The sequence below is a fragment of the Protopterus annectens genome, chromosome 6.part0 (assembly GCF_019279795.1).
Source record: "Protopterus annectens isolate FY-2018-M chromosome 6.part0, PAN1.0, whole genome shotgun sequence".
NCBI lineage: Eukaryota > Metazoa > Chordata > Ceratodontiformes > Protopteridae > Protopterus > Protopterus annectens.
This window is the reverse complement of record NC_056737.1, coordinates 109,707,054-109,725,001: the sequence shown is the minus strand read 5'-3', so window position 1 is coordinate 109,725,001 and position 17,948 is coordinate 109,707,054. Positions and strand designations below refer to the sequence as shown.

The 17,948-nt window shown below is 37.0% G+C and overlaps 1 long non-coding RNA gene across 1 annotated transcript in view; it reads left to right on the top strand.

The window, feature by feature from the left end:
* The window catches only part of LOC122804185, a 170,350-nt gene extending 159,323 nt beyond the window's left edge, over positions 1 to 11,027 (top strand). The window contains exon 3 of the long non-coding RNA XR_006365198.1: positions 10,477 to 11,027. This is a non-coding gene — a long non-coding RNA (uncharacterized LOC122804185). The remainder of the gene's footprint in view (positions 1 to 10,476) is intronic.
* The last annotated feature ends 6,921 nt before the right edge of the window (positions 11,028 to 17,948 follow it).

The window sequence follows — 17,948 nt, the reverse complement described above, 5'->3', positions numbered from 1 at the left end:
TATCATGCCTTGCTTGACAGGCATGCGGATATAACCCAATAGCATTGACTGCAGAGGACATCTGCATCGAATGTATTAACTGACTGCAGCAGCCATTAACAGATACTCTAGGCATACAGCCATACCAAGATTACATATTTTATTTATTTTATTTTATTATTATTATACTTATTTCCTTTATTTTATGCTGTATTATCACATTCCTGGTAATGATTTTAACAGTCTTTGACATCTGAACACACAAGTATTTACTCATAATATGAGCTACCTCACCCATTTACCTGTAGTTCATGTGGAGAGAATATCTATAATCATTATGTGAATGATTCTGTAACATTTAGTGCTATATAGCAGTGGATTCAAGCCCTGGTCTATGTGTGGCAAAATGTACTTCTTACAGAGCATTTACCAAACTGAACTACTAAGTCACTGCTGACGACTAACTGACTGATATTTGCCTAGAGCTCACCTGGAACCAAAATATGACCTGGTAGTATTACTACAGTTTTATACTAGACTACAGTAACAGTTGAACACATGCATGAAATTCAAGCATAACAGAGATACTAGATAACCAATACATTACTAAATAGAATGCAGATGTACACAATATATTGCTAGGGGTTTGAAATATCTGTGAATTCAGCAAACAATATCAGATCATGGGTTGTCTATCTCACCCATATACCTTGCTTACCTGCTGTTTGTAGAAGACAGAACATTATGTGAACAATATTGGCCTTGGAACAGCCATGGACATTACTTTATGTGTTAAACTTGACATTTGGTAGCCATTATATTTGCAGAGTACAGCTATTACACTGTTATACTTGACTGCAGCACCTTACCTCACAGCCTGAATGCATATATCTGAAATGTAATGGTTGAAACAAGACAATCCTGATGTACACAATTTATCTTGCTGTTATTGGTAATGGTTCATGTGTTATTGCAGCACAGTTGTCATAAGTGAATTTTCACAAAACAGCTCCAATTCCATACTTATTGCACAACAGCAGTTATTAGAGATACCTTCATGTATTTACTGGTATAGTTTTGAGTTTTTATTCCACAACAGTTGCCAGTATGCAGATGTTGTTATACAGCTATAATTCCACAGTTATTGTACTACAAACATTTTGCAGATACTTTATTACAGTTAATGCTGTCCTATTTCTTGCTTATTCAATACAGTTAGGATACTACAGCTGTACTCACCACACTCATGGGTCAACCTGGCCAGGTGCCCTGTATGCACTTCGATGTTGCAAGCTCTCTTCTCTGCAGCTGTTGGGAGACAGGCACAACATTATGCATACCAGTTTAGCAGCCATTTGGTTTAGATATTTGTCAAACAGAGGTAAATGTACTTACAGACATGTGGGGCATTCCTTGCCCAAGCATCTTGGACCCAGGTGGCCAAGAGATCCCCCTTCTGACACTTCAGGTCATGATAGTGGTGACAGACCTGGTCACCTGTGCAGGGGATATCTATCTCACTGCTGTGTTCACATGCTAGCTGATCCCAGGCCTCCCCTTTGCACTCTGAGCCCTGGAACTCCCCCTACAGCAGCTGGTCTTCATGGTTTTCTACCAGGATTCCAACCATGACCCTGGACTCTAGAATGCCCCACCCCTGTGCCCGGAAGCATGCACCCTCTCCTATGCCAGCCATAGTCTCTACACAGTTCAAACTCCAACAGATTATGCTTTATTCCCATGTAGTGATCTTTATATAACCTGTTTTCCTGCCCTTAAATGTCACTCGGCAAAATTTAAAAAAAGTGAGCTTCACTTATCAGTGCACAAACCAGCCAGGTAGTGCATAAACATTTTCAGCCATTATTATGTTTATTTGGTGCTTAGCAGGTCTTAGCAGAGCTTAGCTGAGTGCAGCGGGGGCAGTATTTAAAAATAATTGGCATAGTTTTCATTTCTAAAATCAATGCTTACTTTCCCTTCCATATATTCAAACCCTGTACCCACCGCTCTAACCCACTTAGTTACATGGATATGTGGAAGTTTGCTATACCTTTGCTTATACATCTGAGCACTGCTGAGCACCATGCCGCACCAAGCAAACCTACTCAGCTATGCTTGAACTTGACTTTTAAGTAAATAAATGCATCCAGTTTCCATTTCTAGAAGTCTGACAGAGGTCTCAGCACCACTTTGCATGGCTGCACTCTGGGCCATGCTATGAAAACATGCTTTTTAAAAAAAATTAAAAAAAAAATAAAATTGCATTGCTAGAATGCAATTGGACAATGCAGGGAGTGTGTTACTCATCTGCCAAAACAGTTAGCAGCACACTCCCTACACTGATTCAATAACCGTGTTCCATGGCTCTCACTCATCAATGCGCTATCATTAATATGCATGGTGCGCTGCCAAGCTGGAACCATGAACATGGACATAGTAATGTTCTGTGTAGGCTCTACACTATGCCTACATGGAATTTATTAAATCTGGGAGAGTAGCTACACAAACAACATAAAGACTAATAGTCTGTGCCAAATGAGCAAGAATATCATAACCAAGCATTTCAGCATCAATTTGTTTCTGTTTATAAAGGGCTAAAAGTTGAAATGTCCTCAGGTGTCACTCTTACCTCCCCAACCTAAACTGTCCTGTGTGTGTATGTGTGTGAGTGTGTGTGTATGTATGTGAGTGTGTGAGTGTGTGCATGTGTGTGCGTGTGTGTGTGTGTGTGTGTGTGTGTGTGTGTGTTTGTGTGTGTGTGTGTGTGTGTGTGTGAGAGAGAGAGAGAGAGAGCACCTGTCCAAACACACTAGTAGCTAGCTGATGAGATGCATGTTATCACATACCTAGCTGTTTGTCTACCTACATCGGAATTTTGGTGGAGCACTTTCAAATTTGTCAAGTAAGATGAGCTACAGATATGCACACATGTAAAGAAAGTAAATGGAATGTGTAAGTGTAAAACAAAGACACAAAGTCTAGCCTACACAGAGTACTATTGGATGGGAGATAGGAAATTCACCCCAGGGATCATGTTATTCACCCTGCTAGACAGGGGTCCAGGGAAGTAAATATTGTGGGAAGACATAACCAGGGAATTGTTATGGCTAAGCTTGTGTAGGCCCTAGGGCCGATAGCCTAGTACCAACCTATAACCTATGAACCTATGAACTATAACATTGTAATACAATAAGCATATCCTTCTAACCAAGCATCATATGATCTTTGAAATAAAGTGCAACATTAACCCAGTATACATCCATACTGTATGATTGAAAGGTTAGCAGCTAGAAGGCATTGTGCCCACACCCAGTGTCCACAGGTCATGCTCAATATGTGACATTTAGCTCAAAAACCTTTAAAAAACTAATACAAAGAGAAGCAGTACAAGACCCTGTTCCTCTGCAATGGAAAAAAGGGAACTATTCTCAATGGATGATCATGCTTGAACACATGACTTTGGATGGGTCAGCACTTGACAAATGGTAATGGCATACCCAGGAATGAGCTTCGCTGTGTGCATAAATGATCTGCCAATCTGAGTGCCTTCAGCATAAATGGAGGATGGAGGACTACCATCCTTAACCTGTATTCTGTGAGTATCACAATATTACATATTATGCAGTGTAGTATAATCACAATATTACATATTATGCAGTGTAGTATAATCACAATATTACATATTATGCAGTGTAGTATAATCACAATGCTAGGTATTATGCAGTATAGTATAATCACAATATTACATATTATGCAGTGTAGTATAATCACAATGCTAGGTATTATGCAGTATTGTATAATCACAATATTACATATTATGCAGTGTAGTATAATCACAATACTAGATATTATGCAGAACAGTATAATCACAATATTATGTATTATGCAGTATAGTATAATTACAATATTACATATTATGCAGTGTGGTGTAATTAACATATTGCATATTATGCAGTGTAGTATAATCACAATGCTAGATATTATGCAGAACAGTATAATCACAATATTATGTATTATGCAGTATAGTATAATTACAATATTACATAGTATGCAGTGTGGTATAATTACAGTATTACATATTATGCAGTGTAGTATAATCGCAATACTAGATATTATGCAAAGTAATATAATCACAATATTACATATTATGCAGTGTGGTATAATCACAGTACTAGATATTATGTAGTGTAGTATAATTACAATATTACATATTATGCAGTGTAGTATAATCACAATATTACATATTAGGCAGTGTAGTATAATTATAATATTAAAAATGAATAAGCACAGGAATCTATTTAGTTCGAAACTCAACACAAGTGTTGAGGAAAAAAAAGAAACTAGTGATCTTAAAACTTCGCTGATGAGGTCAACCCCAATAATTTCCAAAAATCATGAAACCCAAGTAGTGTTCCAAAGCAACAAGCCTTTATTCATCACAGACAAGTGATCCTCAGTAACAAAAACACAGAAATATTTTAACAAAGTTAAGCATATCAGCTTTTATATACTTAAAAGTAGGTGTGGAAAATGGATGCATTGTTTAATTTTAAACTAGCCTATTCAAGGCAAACAGTATAAATAGGGCTGTAAAAGTGCATTTTAGAGCAACAAGTACCCACCTCCACAAACTGATTAGCTCAAATTAAATCCAGGTTAAGGAAAACATTACTTATCTGTTTGCAACCCACATTCCAAAATCAGGTATTTTAAAAAGCATAAAATACACATAAAAAGACTTTTAATTAAAATTGTTTTCAGCTACCTTGCACAATAAAGTTTTCATCAGGTCTATGACAAGAACTAAAATCAAGAAAAAATGCATTTTTTATACATATATATATATATATATATATATATATATATATATATATATATAAATACATCTGTCTAATAATATTATCTTGTAAATATCCATCCATGTGTATCAGTGTGCATAAAAAACGATGTAATTAAAAGCTCAGAAAGAATGTTAGTACTTGTTTATACAATGAAAATTAGTAGAAAAGCGATACAAAAAATACAGAAAATAGTGGAGAAAGTAAGCTAGTAATATATAAAAGTGTGTAGGTGTATGCATGAGTGTGCATGAACATGCATCAGTATGGTAAATGGGTGATTTATACCAATACTACATGGTAATAGCAGCATGAAAAAGTGTGTTTTGAATTTACAGTTTAAATCCCTGATGTGATGCAATAAATCTAATCAAAGCAGAGTTGAGGTTAAAGTAACTAAATATATATATATATATATATATATATTCAATATTATGCAGTGTAGTATAATCACAATATTAGATACTATGCAGTGTACTATAATTACAATATTAGATATTATGCAGTGTAGTATATTGTAGTAGCACTAAATATTAACCTTTCTATTTCAGCTTCAAAATATTACTGAAGCCTGTGAACCCTGTCAGGCTTTTCTCTGGTCTCTTTGGTGGGGGGTGCATTGATATTTAACCATCATTGTCTTGATAAACCACCATAGGTTCATTGGTGTGTACTAGGCTAATAACCAGAATAGCCTTTCTAAGGCTAGCCATACATCCCAAATTTCTGACAAGTTCTGATACCCTTGATAAGTGTAAGCAGCAGCTTGGAAGGTGAAACATTTACAAGCAGGTGCCTGGGAGATGAACCATTTGAAGGCTGCCCACAACCATTATAGACACAGCTGCAAAACAAGGGATGAATTTCCTGTTCCCCATCCAATTGTCCAAGTTACACTTGAACTGGGTTAGGGATGAACTCTGCTTCACATGGATGTGGAGCCTGTTCCAGACAAAGGGTAGTTTCTGGGATACATACCTGTCTCTCCAGCATGTCCTATTTATATCACAGGCAAGATTTAAATCTTTAGAATGGGTAATTATGGTGCTGTTTGTTTTGTGGATATGCAGGAGGTCCATCAGAGTGAGGTCTGACAATGCCTTGTATGCCAGGAATAGATCTCCTCTCAACAGTCTGTAGGAGACAGAATGTAGGGATAGGGCCTTGAGGCAGTCTGCATAGGACATGTTTCTTATGCCCTGTATTCGTTTAGTGAGGAATCTCTGTGGATGTTCAAGCTATTGGATCTGCCTGGTTAGGTACATACCAAATGGGGCATTGTACTCAATAATAGGTCTAATGAATGTTGAATACAGTGGAACAATGACTTCTTTGGACCTAGATGCTGTACCTTTTTTATACATTGCACAACATAGAATAATTTCCTTCCTACTGTAAACATGTGATGGTAAAGGCTAGATTGCTGTTATGTGTGTCCCCAAGCTCCTGACTACTGGGTAAACACTTAGCAGTGTGTTTTCAATATGATATTTTCCAGGGGTGGATGACTTCCTGAAAGATACTTTTATGCATTTCTTGGCATTTTGTTTTATGCATGACTCTGGCACCAGTTGTTTGTCTGTGACAGCCCTTCCTGGAGAACAATTGTTTTAGGGGCGATTCAACGACAGCTCCAATTTGCAGTCTTCTGCAAATTTAGTCAGCCAGAGGCCCTCGATGTTGGTCTTGACTTTAGAGAAGTAAATGCCAAAAAGAAGTGATCCCAGGACCAATCCCTGAGGGACTCCGCTTGTGACTGGCCTCTTTGTAGAGGTGGACTCCACAATTCTAATTTCCTGGGTCCTGTCTACAAACCAGCTGGCTATCCACCGGGTGACATAAGGGTTTGCATGTAACCTCTTAAGTTTGTCAACAATGCCCATGTGGGGGGTTGTATCAAATGCCTTGGCCACACCAAGGTAGGCAGTGTGAACCATTTTAAGTCCACCAGGTTAAATAGGCATGACCTGTCCTTGATGAAACCAAATTGGGTTAGGTCCAGTGTCTAGAGGTTTTCTATGTAATTATTGATCATTTCTAATTCTTTGTAAAGTAAATAGTGTTACATCCTAAAGTGGTGTACCTAGTTTATTTTGGTGTGAGTTTTCTAGCTATTATTCTAGCTATTATCACTGTCTTATGGTGACAGTCATAAATAAAATGTACACTAGCTATAGATACTACAGTTGCTGCAAAGTCTTAGTCAAAAACACTGTGGTCTTGGAATAATAGTGCATACTGTATCATTCAATAGCACATTTCCAGTGTTATTCTTATTATGTTTTTTGATTGTGTACGTGTGTATTTCAAACACAGGTTTCCATTGTATGTTAGACGACCACATGTGTAATCCTCAGAAATGGAAAAAATAAGTGCAATAAGGGAGAGAGAAAGAGAACTGTGTACTATCTTGGAGAATTCCCTCTTTTTCGAAATACAATGCTTTTGGCATTGGTATGCATAAGTAACATTTTATGGGAGTGCAAGGGACCTGGCCAACTTTCAAAATCACTTTAAATGGATGACAGCAAGTTTTGCACTTTGCTACTATTTGAATAAGGTTGCATTTAATTTTTTAGAGCTCATGGACTTGTAGTATTGAGTCTTGCATTTCTCATAGATTGGTTGTCCAATATAGGCATAAGGTACACAAATAAATATAGTAATCTGAATTTTTAATTTTTTTATCTTTTTATGCCATGGAATATTAGTATATATTACAGCTATGTATTGTACTCTTGGTTTCATCACTTTACATACATATACAATAACCTGTGAGTCATGTGTAGTGTCCTAATTACTGCTTTGACCTCTTTGCATGTTCAGAATTGATGTCATAGATATCTGCATGTGTTCGCATATCTCTTTGTACATCTGTCTTTATTTGATGTATATGCCTTCTAAGCATGTACCTATGGTATATGTCTAGAACAATATGTTCCCCTAATTATGGTTGGAATGCATCACTACAAAGCACTCACACTATACTGGTAATGTTCCATTTGGTGTGTCAAATGAACATATAGGTCATAATATAGAATAATATAATATAAAGGGACATAAGCTGAAGGACATATTTTAGACATCCCATGACACCAATGTATGCGTGCTGCATGTAAATTGTAAAAGCAGCAGCTTTATAACTAGCCTTTCCCCTTCACTCACACCCCTCCCTCATGGGGCCACCAGGATCCTCTGAGTAGGAAAGAGATGTTGCCTGCCAGGGTAGAGGTTAATGAAAGTCTGCTAGCTTTGCCTGTGCCTTTTACAGCTGTGCCTGCAGCAGAGTTTTCTGTGGTGTTACATGTCTCTGACACACAACAATGTATGGACATGCCACCAATCACAACTAGCTTGAGTGCGGGCTATTGTTTGGAGACTTATACATACATGTTCATACTTAAAGCTGTAAAAATACTTTAGTCATTTTTTTGCATAACATTTTTTACACTTCTTGGTCTTCTTTTCCTGTTGACCATCTATACAGGCCATCCCAAATGACAGTGCGATTGTGGCTGGGCCATAACCCAGATGGGTTCTACTTTTGTAGTCCTTATGCTTCCCCCACATATGTCCAGTAGTACAGGGGTGGGTGTGCAAAAGATGTAGCGCAGTATTATTTAGTGTCTCCAGACTCCAGCAGTGGTCATAATCAGATGTCCGGATAGAGTTGAGGAAGCACTGCCCTATCATTCCAGTTCATCCCCAGTTGGACTACAATTTGCTCCTAGGTCACAATCAGAGCTTTATTACTCTATGCAAATAGAATGTTTTTTTTCCATTGTTTCATAACTAGATGTGCTGCCCACATTATGCACTTTATGCAGATGTTCTTCGGCTACAATTTTGAGTATCTGCAGCATGTTCTAGATAGTTGTTGGAGCAGTAATTATGTTTTAACTGGGTCTGATTAGGTTATGTTGCTGTATTCAAGTATCACAAAGAATAGACGTTAAGAGAAGGATCCCCTTTTGCACATAACTGTGAAGGTGCAATGATGTTCCTTATGTGCAGTTAGTTATATTCAAAACATTTGTTGGTACATGTTGTGTTTGTTTTGTAAAGTGTAACAATGTTTACAAATAAGTAAGGTGAAATGTCCAAATGTTTGAAAAATTAGCTACTTGCAATTTTGTTTTTGTTTTTTGTTTTTTATTTTCAGCAGAATTCCTAAAATTGTTTTACTTGGATCTGATTACAACTTACATTTCCAATGGATGTGAAGTGTTCCAGGTTCTTCCTGATCTTCAGTAATTCCTATATATATATGTTGGGGAGCATCGCTGGTACTTTGGGAGTGACAGCTGTGCATAGTCGTGCATGCACTGTTAGGGCACTTTTAGCACTAGTACAATTCAATGCCATATGTGTTTCCTTAGATGTTCTATTCTTTCTGAATGGCTGCAAAGACATGCAATTACTTAGTTACCACACACTGGTACTTGGGTATTGCTCATGCATGTCAGTTTTGTTAGGATGTAACATTTTGGAAAAAAAACTGCCAGAATACTTTAGGTTTATATCATGAAATCTATAGTGAGAGTGTACAATTATGTCTTAAAAGGTGATTGTACAGTTGCTGTATTTACTGGACTGATTCTGTCTGAAATTGCCTTTTAGAACAGAAAAATGCAAAGACACTGCAAGCTTGTAGATGGAATTTTGCAAACTCTGTACAACACTTACAATCTCAGTAAAATGTTGAGGTGATATTCACTAAAGAAATTCAGAGTCATTTAGTAATATTTTGAGATAAGCCATGCTGGGACAAAGCTTCCAAAATACTCTGTATCTTCATCATAGACCCAAAAGTGTCATTGTTCAATTCTTTCAGAAAAGTTGATTTTGCAAACTCATTATGAAATGTTGTGCCAAACCAAGATCTCTATTTGTAGTAGAAATATATGACTATGTAGTCAATCATTCTTGAGATAAAGTCCCATAGATAGCATTCCAAACCTGTCTGGAAAATGTGGAAACTTCAGAAATGTTACAAGGAAACAGTCATGAAATTTAACAGAGACATAGCTTTGAAGAGAAGTAATGTCTTGAGACAAAACCGTCAGAGTGTTTATCTTAGGAGTCTGCATTGTAAAGTTTGTGTGGTCCCATGGACAGTGTTACTCCAGCCTAGTTTAAAAAGGGTTAAAGTTTAGTAAACTTAACAGGAAATGTTCACCATATTATATTCAGTCAGAACTTGGATCAGTAGCTATATTAAGTATCATATAACGAATGAATGCTTACAGAAGGGACACGTCTAACAAATTAAAAAAGTAAAGACTCAAAGCTAGGATGCATCATTAGTTCACTGCAGCAACATAATGTACTCTTCTTACAGAGACTGTAATCAGTTTACTGTGAACAACGGCTGTATGACAAACGTGATACATAACTGTACAACATGACAAGCACAATATATAACTATACAGCACTTTTAGTATTCTGCAGTCTTTAGTGTCTGTGTCTTATTTATGATGTACCAGTCTGGACTTATTTGTGAGGAAACTATTTTGCTTTGCTGTGTGCAGTGATTATCAGAACTTATCTTCATACTATTATGGCCTACTGTTTCAAGTTAGCACCATAACTCATGTGCTTGCTTATGTTGGCTAATTCTAGTGAAAATAAATGTTTTCTCTTTTTCCCTCCACAGGTCCAAGATGGCAAGTTGTACATGCTTCTTGTGGGGCATCTTCTGGCTGATTATACTTTGGTTTATAGCTTGGCCTCTCAGTATATTCTTCGGTTGCCTTTATGGATTCATTTCTCCACTCACCACTTGTGTAGGACTTGACCAAGTTACCGATCTGTTAATGAAAGGTGTAAACCTTGGAAGAATGTGTGCTCAAAATATGATAGACGGGAAGTCACTTTGCTGAAGAGGAATTCACTATCATTTATTATCATACTTGGCAATTTAAAATTGCATTAATATAGTGACCTTATTAAATTAGCTTTTAATAATCAGGCAATTTAAACATAACTACTGTTTCATTTGCTGTTACTGATTTGTATTTAATAGATAATCTATTAAGTTCATCAAAAGCAAACATTCCAAATCAAGCTGCACAATTCATCTTTCTAAAACATAACTTGCAGCTTTTTGCTTTGTATTTCTAGATTTCCCCAAAAGTGTGTGTCTGACCCTTTTGTGTGCCATTATTGTAATAGCCTCTTTAATAAAATGCAGAACTGCGCAATGTATCTCTCAACATGAATATATAAAAGCACTTAAAGAATGGCTCTAAAATATTGAGTAGTAACAGAACTGTAATTTATGAAACTAAAAATAGAAGAGTAGTCTTAGAAAGAGGGTAAGATGACTGAAAATGAAAATTCTGCTCACTCTGAATGAAAATACTTTCTGGTTAAAGCAGAGTACTTGTTCTAATGACACAATGATTTTTCAAAACATTCATCAAGGCAAACAGCATATCTGTTTTAAAGATAAGTTTAGTAAGCTCTTTCCTATGAAAAATCTTGTTTAGAATTGTGTTCAGTAGAAATAAATATATACTTTGGATCATAGGGGTTCCTGATTACATAGAAGCACGTTCAGCTGAAATTTATTTTAACAAACCCAAATTACCAAATCGTGCTTTAAAATAAAACTGATTACTGAATTAAAAAAAAAAAACACTGTTTTTGAATAAATAAATGCATATGTTCTGTTTGGGAGTTTAACCCCAGATGAGCTCTGAGGTCATAACATTTCAGGGTAGGATATATGGAGAAGCCATTACCTTCAGCTCATCACCAAGTTTCCTTACAGAGCTGTTCAAAATAATGCGTTTCAAAGAGCAATGTTGTTTGGGACACTAACATTAAACATGGTTCAAGCCAACTGTCCACTAACAGACTATAGTACTACCATAGTATTGTTTTTCATGTCTGAATAGCCACATAATCTCAGGTTATCTGGAGAATAGTCACAGGTTCACACAATTTTACAGAATAAGATAATGCAGAATCATCTATGAAAACAAATATGTTTTCATATCAAATTGCAGTGCCTCAGTTTTACATTATCCAGCTAACAAATTACAGAATGATTTGGCATAATTTCACTGACATAATAATAGTGTATGTCAACTGGTTAATGGAGGTATTCATGTTACGTATACTAGTGAATTCATGAAGACCTCAGGACTGAAAGTGCAAAAACTCTGTGGCATCACCAATCTATAGATTATAAATGTTTTGTTTTTTTTGGTAATGTGTTTCTCATACTGTATTATGTATTTAATAGACTGAGTGTCATTCACTAGCTAGAATCACAGCTCGGACCGCTGTGGTGTGACAGTGATACTATATTACTGGTACAGTAATGTCACTAGAATGTTACAATGTTGTTGTGTCTTTCGGCTTTTCCTGGTTAGGGGTTGCCACAGCGGCAGTAGATTTTTACGTGCCGAGTTGCCGGCCCTGACACACATCCTTCAACGAAGGTATGCCCATTCATGCATGTCTCCACACAGAAGACGCTCTAGCTGAGAATCGAACGGGACAACGTCTTACTGTGAGGCGACAATGCTACCACAGCACCACCACCGAAGTACTAGAATGTTATAATAAGTATTTACATATACTGTCATATACTGTCGGTTGAACCATAATGAAATAATTCCACAACCATATCAGAGAAAACTAAACAGATATTATTACTTCTTCCTAAATTTAGTTCTATCAACATATTATAAAGATAGTAAAAGAAACATATTGAAAAATAGTTAATGTATTGATTTCAGTTGTTTCTTTTTTTGGCTCATAATATCCAACGACCAAGGAGCTTCTCTCTTACCCATTCAATTGGACATTCATTCCTTTTGGATTCTAGAGCCCTTTTGGCCACTTTATTCCTACTAGGGGTGAGGAGCAAGCAGTGGGAGCCATGTCATCATTCTCGCTGATTCTTAGGGAGGTTTAGCTGTGATCATACCATATCTGCACCCCATGCCTGCTATGTCCTAAGGAGTTGGCATGCAATGGACATATGTGATTGGCATATCTCTTGCTGTCACAGTGGTGTCCTTCTATAACCTTTCCTTCATGAAGACAAAGCATCACCAGTAATCTCTTCTCTCTACTAAGAATTCTACATTTGCGTCCTGACCCCAGGTATGTATTCTCAAATCAGCAACCAAGACAGGCAAACAGGCTCTTTCTCATCATGTCTCCTTTTCCCCAACAACCTCCTGTGGTGACTGGGCTGCTAATTAAAGATTAGCTGAGTCATAGTCAGGAATGTATCCTTCTATGCTACTGACCTGGCTTTAGTTGATTATTTCTTGTTTTTTACGCCAGGGCATTGAGCTGGCCAAAATTAGGCTATTAAGTTTATCTTTCTATGCTAATGACCTGGATTTAGCTTATTATTTGTTGGTTTGTGTACTAGGATATTGGGCTACCCAAAATTATGCTGTTTTCATCTTTGACCCAAAATATACTGTTAAATTACTAAAGCAGAAAGCACATTTAAAGACAACCAAAATCAAGTGCAATAAACATGATTTCTAGAGAAAATATAAATGTGCATTACAAATTAGAAAACCACAGTTGTGTTTTTCAAAAAACATTTTCATACACAAATTCAGCATTGTGTCTTAGACAGCTGATGCAAATGATATTATACATAATAGCAAGTTGCAGGCTTTATTCCTGTCATGCTCCAAAGAACATCTGTAATGGAAATCAACATTTAAGAGGACTTTTATAGAGATGAAAAAAAACAAGAAATATATAAAGAACCTAATAGAATATGGATTGCTGTTTCAGTGCTTGGTTCACCTGTGGGATGGAAATGATGGAGGGAAAAAGATGAACTATGAAAAGAAAACAAAACATATCACAGATATATGGGGAGAGAAGACGAAGAAGAGAAATAAGCATAAGTGGACTGTAGGAGAAGATGCAGGTACAAGTGGGGTAGTGGCCCATATTTAACATCTGTAGATTAGTAAACAAGTAGGAAGTTGGGATACTGGTTTCATGCAGCAGATGGAAAAGATCATTGTGTGACAGAAATGTTTTTCCTGAAGAACTAGTACCAAGGAACCTCAAACCCTGGTTAAGGACTCTAAAATCTAGAGCTGTTAACTAACAGTGGAAATTATAGGAAAGACATATTAAATCATAAAAATGAAAACTCATTTGCCAACAGCACAACTAGCTTCATGAGAGAGGATGGAACACACCCTTTTGCTTATAAATTAGCACAACATTACTGTTTAGTTTCATCATTGCTGTGTGAGAATAAAGGCTATTTCTATCTCAGGTCAAGATGCTTGACCTATGCAATAGTTTCTGCATTCTTTTCTTCAAGCATGAGTAACAATGTAGAGCTCCATATGAGTCCTGAAATCATCTTCTTGTTTTTGATGACATTAATTCTGTACTGTTTCTGGATTTTGTAGAGATCATTTATCACAAGAAATCACTGTTTAAAGAATCTGACATGTTGAGGCTCAAGTCATTCATATAGATGACCACATGCAGTTTAGCCTGGTCAAGGGTTAGGTGGTTTCTGAACACTGTAGAAAATAAATAACCAAATAAAGCCATTCTGTAACACCAAAGTAAGAAAATAATATATGAACAGGACCTAGTCTATTAGGTCTGTTCATTAGTCTGTTGCCTAAATAGTCATACTAGTTACAGTAGCAATTACATCTTTATGGGAGATCCATGGATCAGATAAATAATAAAATAACAGTAACAAGAAATAACAGATGCAAGTATACCAAAATAAAGCTAAATGTATGACCCAAGACATAAGAGAGAAATTAGAGCATTACACTGTAAGAGAAGATTAAATTATTACAGTAGATGTGATGTGATGCCTACCACACTTTGGCAGTTCGTACTATTTAGCAAGACAACTAAATGCTGTTAAATAGGAAATTACATTCAAATATACCACTCATGTAGTAATACTAGAATTAGAGATTAACATCAAGTCAGTATCCATATATTGCCTGTTCATTTCTTTATCAATAAATTGCCTGATCTTAAGGCACGCCTGCATTTAACTTCCAGTTGGTTTAAATTGTACTCTCTCTCCCTCTTTCCCTTTTTCCTTGTGTGTGTGTGTGTGTGTGTGTGTGTGTGTGTGTGTGTGTGTGTGTGTGTGTGTGTGTGTGTGTGCGTATGTGCGTGTGTGCGTGTATGTTTGTATATGTGTGTATATATATATATATATATATATATATATATATATATATATATATATATAATATATATATATATATACACACACACACACACACACACACATATATATATATATATATATATACATACATACATGCCTGAGGAATGGAGAAAAAGTGTTTTGGTACCTATTTTACAAACAAGGGTGATGTGCAGCACTGTAGTAACTACAGAGGGATTAAATTGATCAGTCACATCATGAAGTTATGGGAAAGAGTAGTGGAAGCTATAAGGGACGTGATGATTAGTGATCAGCAGTATGGTTTCCTGCGAAGAGAGAGCACTACAGATGCGATGTTTACTCTGAGAGTGTTGATGGAGAAGTACAGAGAAGGTCAGAAGGAGTTGCATTGTGTTTTTGTAGATTTAGAGAAAGCATATGACAGGGTGCCTAGAGTGGAGTTGTGGAATTTGTATGAGGAAGTTGGGAGTGTCAGAGAAGTATGTAAGAATCGTGCAGGATATGTACGAGGGTAATGTGACAGAGGTGAGGATGGGAGTGATGGATGCATTTAAGGTGGAGGTGGGATTACATCAAGGATCAGCTCTGAGCCCTTTCTTATTTGCAATGGTGATGGACAGGTTGACAGACGAGATCAGACAGGAGTCCCCGTGGACTATGATGCTTGCAGATGACATTTTGATCTGTAGTGAGAGTAGGGAACAGGTGGAGGAGACCCTGGAGAGATGGAGATATGCTCTAGAGAGAAGAGAAATGAAGGTCAGTAGGACTAAGGCAGAATATAGGTGTGTGAATGAGAGGGAGGATAGAGGAATGGTGAGGATGCATGGAGTAGAGGTGGCGAAGGTGGATGAGTTTAAATACTTGGGATCAATAGTACAGCGTAATGATGAGTGTGGAAGAGAGGTGAAGAAGAGAGTACAGGTAGGATGGAGTGGGTGGAGAAGAGTGTCAGGAGTGATTTGTGACAGACAAGTACCAGTAAGAGTGAAAGGGAAGGTCTACAAGAGGGTAGTGAGACCAGCTATGTTATATGGGTTGGAGACAGTGGCATTGACAAAAAGGCAGGAGTTGAATGTGGCTGAGTTAAAGATGTTAAGATTTGCACTGGGTGTGACGAGGGTGGACAGGATTAGGAATAAGTATATTAGAGGGTCAGCCCAGGTTGGAAGGTTCGGAGACAAAGCCAGAGAGGCAAGGTTACGCTGGTTTGGACATGTAATGAGGAGGGATGCTGAGTATATTGGGAAAAAGATGCTAAGGATGAAGCTACCAGGTAACAGGAAAAGAGGAAGGCCTAAGATAAGGTTTATGGATGTGGTGAGAGAGGACATGCAGGTGGTTGGTGTGACAGAGCAAGATGCAGAGGACAGGAAGAAATGGAAACAGATGATCCACTGTAGCGACCCCTAACAGGAACAGCCGAAAGAAGATGATGATGATGATATATAAATATATATATATATATATATATATATATATATATAGTTTTTTTTTTCTATATGAAGTCATTTTTTTCAGTTTTCATGCCTTTATGCCTGATGGCCACTGTGGTGGTATCCATATTTGTCAAAGAACATATAACCTCCAGTCATATTGGTCAAAATTAACTCACCCAACAAACTACAGATTACTCGAGATAGGATTAATTATCAACTAATCGTTTGTTACAGGACACCTTTTTTGCCCCTTGATGACCATAGTTGATTCCTCAGTGCTCTAAATGATCTTACTGTTAGGACAACTTCCCTTACTTTGGGTGACTTTAACTATCCTTCATTAAAATGGGACACCTATACCACCAATATAGGATAAGGCCAAAAATTCCTAGACCTACTAAACAAGACTTTTCTTGATTAGTTGGGAAATAAAACTACTAGAGGACATAACATTCTTGAATTGGTTCTTACAAATGTGGTTGCCTGTTTTATTACTCCTCTGGCATCTCCATCTCCACTTTAATCTAATCATAAACTTGTGAACTTTCCTTTTAAACTCTCAAAAGCTCCCATTTCAAATCCTACTGAATTTAAGGGCTACAAAAATGCCATCTCAAATCTACTTGTGATAAAATATCAAAATGTACTTAAGTCTACACCACCCTTGACTGTAATACAACAGCAGGCTTCACCAAGGAATTCAACACCAAGTTAGAAAAATCCATAGAACTAGCAGCCCTTATCAGAACCAAAAATCGTGTGAAATTCAAAAACAAAGAACCCTAATGGTTTACCACCATAAGTAAACTATACAACAACAAAAAAAAACTCCTTAAATTTTTAAGAAGACCAATAATCCATTTATCAAGAATAATATCAAAAGCACTGCAAAAACTGAACAACACATTAAATTAACTAAAGGAATCTATGGACTTCAGCTGGCCACTGAAGCCATTCTTAAATATTCCTCCTGTTCTGGCCTAACAGACATTCCCAAAGTCCATGCAAACAAATTTAGTGCCAACTTCACCCAGATATATTCAAAGTCCCAAACTGTCTGAATCTCTAACTCCCCCCAATTATTTCTAAAGATCATTAAAGTGCTAACTAAGACCAAAAATACTTCCTGTATGGGACCTGATAGTATACCTGGTTGTTTAATAGTGTTAAACATGCCCTTGTAGACATACTACTTAAACTTCATCATACCTAAGTTTTGTCTCTGATGAGTGGGATGCTACAGTGGTGATGCTCCTTCATAATGGTGGCCTTATAACAGACCCTGGTAATTGCAGAATTATCACCCCAGAAGCCTCATCTGCAGAGCCATGAAACATATCATTACTGGCCTTCTGAAATGCAATATCAATTATCTTATTAGACTTCACACCCAACAGTCTGGCTTTATTTTTAACATGGTAAACATTTTTGAAAGGTTTACAGTTCCTGTAGATTGGGGCCATGCAATGCATTGGGTGTACCTTGACCTGGTCAGTCTTTCTGGTTTCCTCTGTT